Raw genomic sequence first — 7,181 nt, forward strand, 5'->3', positions numbered from 1 at the left:
AAACTAACTACACAAAGGTCTCATACGACTACACTATTCATGCCATTAGCTCAGGAGATATAGTAAACAATGATTCACAAGAAACACTTGATCAAGATGAGAAATATCAAGACACTCACACAAATGATAACCAAATTTGCATGATATCAGAGGCACCAAAATATGATGATGATAGAAATCTTTGTCTCAGAGACTGGGGGCATGATCAACCATCTCATTTAGGTTGGTTTGAAGATGAACTCATAGAACACATCATGGATGTCAAACATACACATAAAGACTATGAAGAGGGATTTAACATAAATCTTGATAATACAACATATGATACCAACAAAACCTATAAGTCATATGATACAGTGGCTACGATCACCATAACTCCTAGAGATAGAGATAGTGCAGTAGTTACTCGCAAATCAAAGGTAACTTTAGAAGGGATACCAAAAAATCATCCACCAGCAGCACAGACCTATAATGTTGTTGAGCAACTTAAGAAAACTCCAGCACAGATATCATTATTCAAACTTTTGCATATTTTACCCACTCATAGAGCTATACTGGACAAAGCACTTCAAGATTTGGTAGTGGATAGAGATATAGATGAAAATGTCTTCTAGTCTATGGTAGGAAATTTGACACAAGGCACACATATTGCATTCACAAAACAAGATATTCCTAGTGATAGACTGCTTCATAACAACCCACTACATCTGGAAGCTTACATACATAAGAGAAGAATCAGAAGAGTACTCGTAGATGGAGGAGCCAGTATCAACATTTGTACTTAAAAACTGGTTAAGGCACTAGGATATTCTGAACTTCACATCGATTCATCCAAGAGGATAAATATCAAGGCATATGATGATGAAGAACATCCATCAAAAGGCATTGTAACATTACCCATACAAGTGGGACCTATAAAAACAAAGGTCACTTTTCAAGTCTTGGACAGAGAACTAGGATATAACATGTTATTGGGCCGCCCATGGATCCACACCATGCAAGCAGTACCATCCACATTTCATCAGTGTGTCAAATTCCCATATAATGGTATTGAAATCACCATAAAGGGTGATCCAAATCCCTTCCAACATTGCAATTACTTGAAAGAAAGTATGGATAATCAAGTACTTATTAATCAAGCAGCACCTCTCACTACACAACTAGAGGCATTAACAATCACAGAAACAAAAAAGGATATGCCTACAACATCCTCCTTAAAAATATAAGATATGGGTTGTGGAGAGTATTATATTGCAAATACTTTAAGTGGGAAACAATTGTCTCTATCTCCTAAGCCTTTTGGGAAACCTCACAATACAATACAAAAACAAGACAAAGGAAAAGAAATTGTCAAATACACAGACTCATGCTCTTTCATTAGATGGGGTGACTTACAAGAACAATCCCTGAATGAAGATGTTAACCATTGGATATATAGAGAAGAAGATCATATGACAATACCTAGAATACTCATAGATTGATATGGAAATGGATTTAAAATGCTCTAGAGACATGGATATGATGGTACCACAGACCTGGGGTTACAGAAACAAGGAAGACTAAAGCCTATTGTTCCTAATGATAATCCAAGGAATCAAGGATTGTGATATAAGCATGTACCAAATATCACAGAGGCAAGACAACATACCCTTGATATACTAAATCAACCAATGAAACCGTCAGCCTACATACCACAAAAGGATTTGTCCATGCAGGTGCTTCCATCTTCATCTCAAACAAGTAATCAAGTACCCACATCACCTAGTGCGGAATCAGATGGAGAAGACATGAGACAACTCCTGCAAGAACCTAGTACTGAGTCACAAAATGATGCAGTTGTTGACACAACAACAAAAGCTAATGTGGCAATAGGCTTAGTTTTACCACCAACAAATGAATCTAATCCATCATTATTATCACTACTTCTACCATGGGAAATGACTCAGGCTCAACCTGACGAATTGGATGAAGAAATATTGCAAAGGCTTATGCCAGGCTTAAGAAGGGTAACTACTGTCCAAAGAAGACTAGTTAATCTACAACAGAATTAGTGGCAGGAACAAGAAGAAATAAGTGATGATAGCTCACATGATGAAACATACATTGAAAGTGAGACAGACTCTCATGACTACGAGTTCTTATCACTCCATGATTCTAGCCCACTAGCAAGTGTCATATTAAGGTACCAAATAAAGCCTATACAAGATGAAAATACACAAAGTCATTCAAACAATCAATTCTTCATGTTATCAAAGTATACTATGGAAGGGACTAATGATTTAACCCTTGTACATTCACACTTGATTGATTGGGGGCAAGAAGGAAAACCAATGCTGGATTGGTTTGAAAATGACGAAGCAATTGCAGAATTTCTTGGAGTCAGAGAGGGGTTTCTACAAGGTGATCACAAAGCAGGGTTTGTTGTAGACCTAGATAGAACAACATACTTTGGAGAAGAAAGTACTTCTACAATAGAAGATAAACATCAAACCACCCATAATGGAAAGAGCGAGTTGGGTAACCTTCCTATTGAAAGAGAAAGTTCAACATTGCTTATAGAAGAAACAGAAGAAGTAAACATAGAAAAAGGAGAGATTGTACATAACATCCACCTGGAAAAATCACTAAGCAAAGAAGAAAAGGATAGATTCATTCATTTTTTCAAGCAATGACCTATCAATTTTTCTTGGTCCTATGCAGATGTGCCAGGATTAGATCCTAAATTAGTGTTGCATCATTTACCTTTGATGCCAGGAGTTAAACCTTACTAGCAAAATTGAGAAAAATGCATCCAAGTATTGCGTTACTGGTTAAAATAGAACTACAAAAGCTGCTGGATGTAGGTTTCATTAGACCTATTGACTATGCAGAATGGATATCCAACCTGGTACCTATGACTAAGCCCATAAGAGGAATACAAATTTGCACAGATTTTTGGGATCTAAATAAAGCTTGTCCTAAGGATGACTTCCTGCTACCCAAATCAATATGATAGTTGACCTAACAACTGGAAATGAAATGCTATCCTTAGTGGATTGTTTCTTAGGATACAACCAGATTAAAATTGCACCAGAAGATCAACATAAAATGGCCTTTAAATGCCCATGGGGAACATACTGCTGGAATGTGATGCCATTTGGTCTCAAAAACACTGGAGCAACATACCAAAGAGCCATGACAATGTTGTTTCATGACATGATCCACAACATAATGGAAGATTATGTGGATGACATATTGGCTAAATCATAGACAAGAGAAGGTCACCTTGCATTCCTTGCACATATATTTGATCGATTGGAGCATATAATGTCAGACTAAACCCAAAGAAGTGTGTGTTTGGTGTAACAACAGGTAAACTATTAGGGGTTTATAGTGTCAAATTGAGGAATTGAAGTAGACCCTGCCAAGGTCAAGGCAATCATGATATGAAACCTCCATCAACACTTAAACAACTGAGAGGGTTACAAGGAAGACTGCAATCCATAAGGAGATTCATAGAATAGTTGGCAGATAAGTGTCTCCCCTTCCAACATTTACTTAGGAAAGGAGTTACTTTTAAATGGATAGAACAATGCCAAGAATTTTTCCAAGCTTTGAAAGATTATCTTTTAAACACATCAGTATTAGTATCACCTACTCCAGGAAAACCTCTATTGCTATACATATCAACAACAAACTCAACTCTAGGAGTTTTGTTGGCACAACATGATGAAAAACGAAAAGAAAGAGCCATTTATTATATAAGGAGGACTCTGATCAGCTATGAGCTTAATTATACCCCTATAGAGAGAGCATGCTTAGCAGTAATCCTTGCATCCCAAAAGCTTAGATATTACATGCTAAGTCAAAAGGTACAACTCATTGCACTCTTTGACCCACTTAAGTACTTATTGAGTTGAGCAACATTGACTGAGCGATTGGCTAAGTGGGTTATGATCCTGAGCGAGTTTCATATAGAATACATAGACACAAAAGCCATCAAAGGACAAGTTATAGAAGATCAATTAGCAGAGGCTCCTTTATAGGATAGTTAGCCGTTGCTGATAGACTTTCTAGATGAATCCCTATTTACATTGACTGCATCTATAATGTGGAAACTATATTTTGATGGGTCATATATAAGTCATGGATCTAGAGTAGGGATTCTTTTTGTAACCCCTCAAGGGGATTCTATACCTAAGTCATTTAGGATCAATTTCCAATGCACAAATAATATAGCTAAATATGAAGCTCTCCTCATAAGGCTTCGAACAACTGTACAGTAGAGAATACAAGAATTATAGGTCTATGGTGATTTGTAATTGATTGTAAACCAGGTCAATGATGATTATAACATGAAGGATGATAAAATCATGCCTTATAAAAAGATGGTCGAAGATTACAAGGAGCACTTAAACAAAATTACTTTCGAATAGATCCCGAGGATACAAAACAAGGTAGAAAATGCCATGGCTACCATAGGATCTCTTCTGAATATGCCTACTAATGAAACTCAGTTTGAGTTCATCAGAGAACAGTTGATGTTACCGGCATATGAGACTCCCCCAATAGAATATGTATGTGCAATTGTGGATTCAGAATCACCTTGGTACAATGAAATATATACATATTTACATACTCAGTACATGTCACCGAATCTGTCCAGAAATCAAAAGAAGATCCTTATTTGTTAGGCATCTAGATACACCATTATAGCTGATACTTTGTACATAAAGGGATTCGATGGAACTCTTCTCAGATGTCTTGATGAAAATGAAGCACAACTTGCTTTAAAGGAAGTCCATGATGGAATTTGCGGGGCTCACCAAAGTGGTCCACCATTGTCAAAGAAATTGTTGAGAATAGGTTATTACTGGCCAACTATGGAAAATGACACTTATAAGTATATACAAAAATGTAAGCAATGCCAAATGCATGGAGACCTCATTCATGCACCAATACAAGATCTTCAACCCATTACGTTACCATGGCCATTTTCACAATGGGGATTAGATCTAGTGGGTAAAATCAACCCTACTTCTTCCAATGGGCACAAGTTCATCTTAATGGCCACTGAGTACTTTACCAAATGGGTTGAGGCAATTCCTCTTACATACACTACTAGAAAATAGATAGAAAAATTCATGCTCAACTACATTATATGTAGATACAGGATTCCACTGTGCTTCGTGACAGATAATGGACGTCTATTTAAAAACCAAGAAGTGAAAGAGTTGTGTGACAAATTTCACATACAATAGAGATTTTCCACACCATATTATCCGCAAAGTAATGGACAAGAAGAGGCAACAAATAAAACAATATTGAAAATTCTTAATAAAGTTGTCACTAACACAGGATGGGACTGGCATCTCCAGTTAAATCTTGCTCTTTGGACTTACAGAATAGGAGTACGCACACCTATAGGAGCAACACCATATTCCTTTGTCTATGATACAGAAGCCATACTCCCCATTGAAATAGAAATACTGTCTCTAAGAGTCTCCTTATAGAACATCATATTAGAGGAAGACTATCGTGTAGCAAGGTTACAAGAACTAGAAATGCTTGATGAAAAAAGACAAACAACGTTCAATCATCTACAAGGGTATCAAAACAAACTGAGATGGAGTTATAATAAATGAGTCCACCATGAAATTTTAAAGTGGGAGATCTAGTTCTTAAAGAGAATCAAAGGAACCTAGCAGAATGAGAAAAGACAGGGAAATTCAAACCTAACTGGCTAGGTCCTTTCATCATAACAAGGGTTATAGGCAATAAAGCATATAATTTGGCTACCATGGAGGGAGAGCCATCTCTAACCCTATGAACAACATGCACCTTAAATGATATTATACCTAAGGGCTGGGTTAGTTTAGGTTTTACTTTCCGCATTGCATATCATATTATTCACAGCATTGCATTACATATAGTTTCTTTTTTAAATGCATCACATTCTCAAAAGTTTCTGCATTTTCATATAACAACACCAATAAAACAAGGCAACTATTCAAGTTTATCATTCATTTGCATTCAAGAGAAGCAAGGGTCATCTCCTTTCTTAGATATTCAGACATGAAGTCTTTAGTGTTCTAAGGTCATTCATTTTCAACATTACCCTGCGACGACGCTTTACTTATGGTTGGGTAATGATTTCACTATTTGAGACTTGTTAATCCAAAATCTATCAATTTCTATATCTCAAGCATATTAAGAAGATCTCTAATTCATTCTAGACACCTAGTTGATCATATGACTAGTGAAAAATCTAAAATTCTACTTCAGCACCGCTTTAATTGTCACACCCAAGTAGGTTTCATTACTTACAAGTCAAGGAAAGAAAATAAAAAGAAAAAGAGCTATGCCAAATATTCATCTCAAAGCAAAAGAGCAATGATATATAACTGAAATATCACGCATGCAAGTGCAACAAAAAGCTTGACTATGAGAACATGCAAGTAACTCCATCAGGGCTATGGATGCCTATTGGAAATGGAGCAATATTTGAGAAATTACAGTTTATAACCTTGTCGGAGCTCTCAAGGCTTGCTGGTAGTGAGGCTCTATTTGGGATGCTTTTGAAGCTAGGATAATCCAGGTAGCTAGTCATATAGGATGTTAAGGATCTTTAGTGAAAAAAAGAGCAAGAATTAACTCATCTGCACACACATGGGCAAAAGAAGATCAAAGTTTCAAGAACCAATGGAAAAGTTTTCTGCATCTCCATTTGTAAATCCTAGTCACTAAGTGTGTTGAGTTGAATATTCCAAAGGGCCTTAGGGATCAATTCACTGGTTATCTCTAAAAATTTTTGCACCTCCATTTCAATTGGTGTATTAAAAATGCTAAAACAAACATAGTTGACCTTGTTCGAATAGGAAAGGCATCTTCATCATGCATATTGCATTAACATATGTCATTTCAAAAATTCATTTGTCTCCACATGCATTCTACAGATCATCATGTCATACAGGTCTGTACAATGGGCGCATAACTGAAAAAATCCTAAAAAATCATATAAAGTCTTGAAAAAATCCTAAAAATCATATAACATCCTGAAAACAAAATCCAAAAACAATGAAAAAATCAAAATCCAAAAACAATGAAAAACTCAAATTCCAAAAACAATGAAAAACTTAAAATCCAAAAACAGTGAAAACCATAAAATCCAAAAACATCCATATAATGTTCTGAAAAAAAAA

Source organism: Cryptomeria japonica, chromosome 5, assembly GCF_030272615.1.
Source record: "Cryptomeria japonica chromosome 5, Sugi_1.0, whole genome shotgun sequence".
NCBI lineage: Eukaryota > Viridiplantae > Streptophyta > Pinopsida > Cupressales > Cupressaceae > Cryptomeria > Cryptomeria japonica.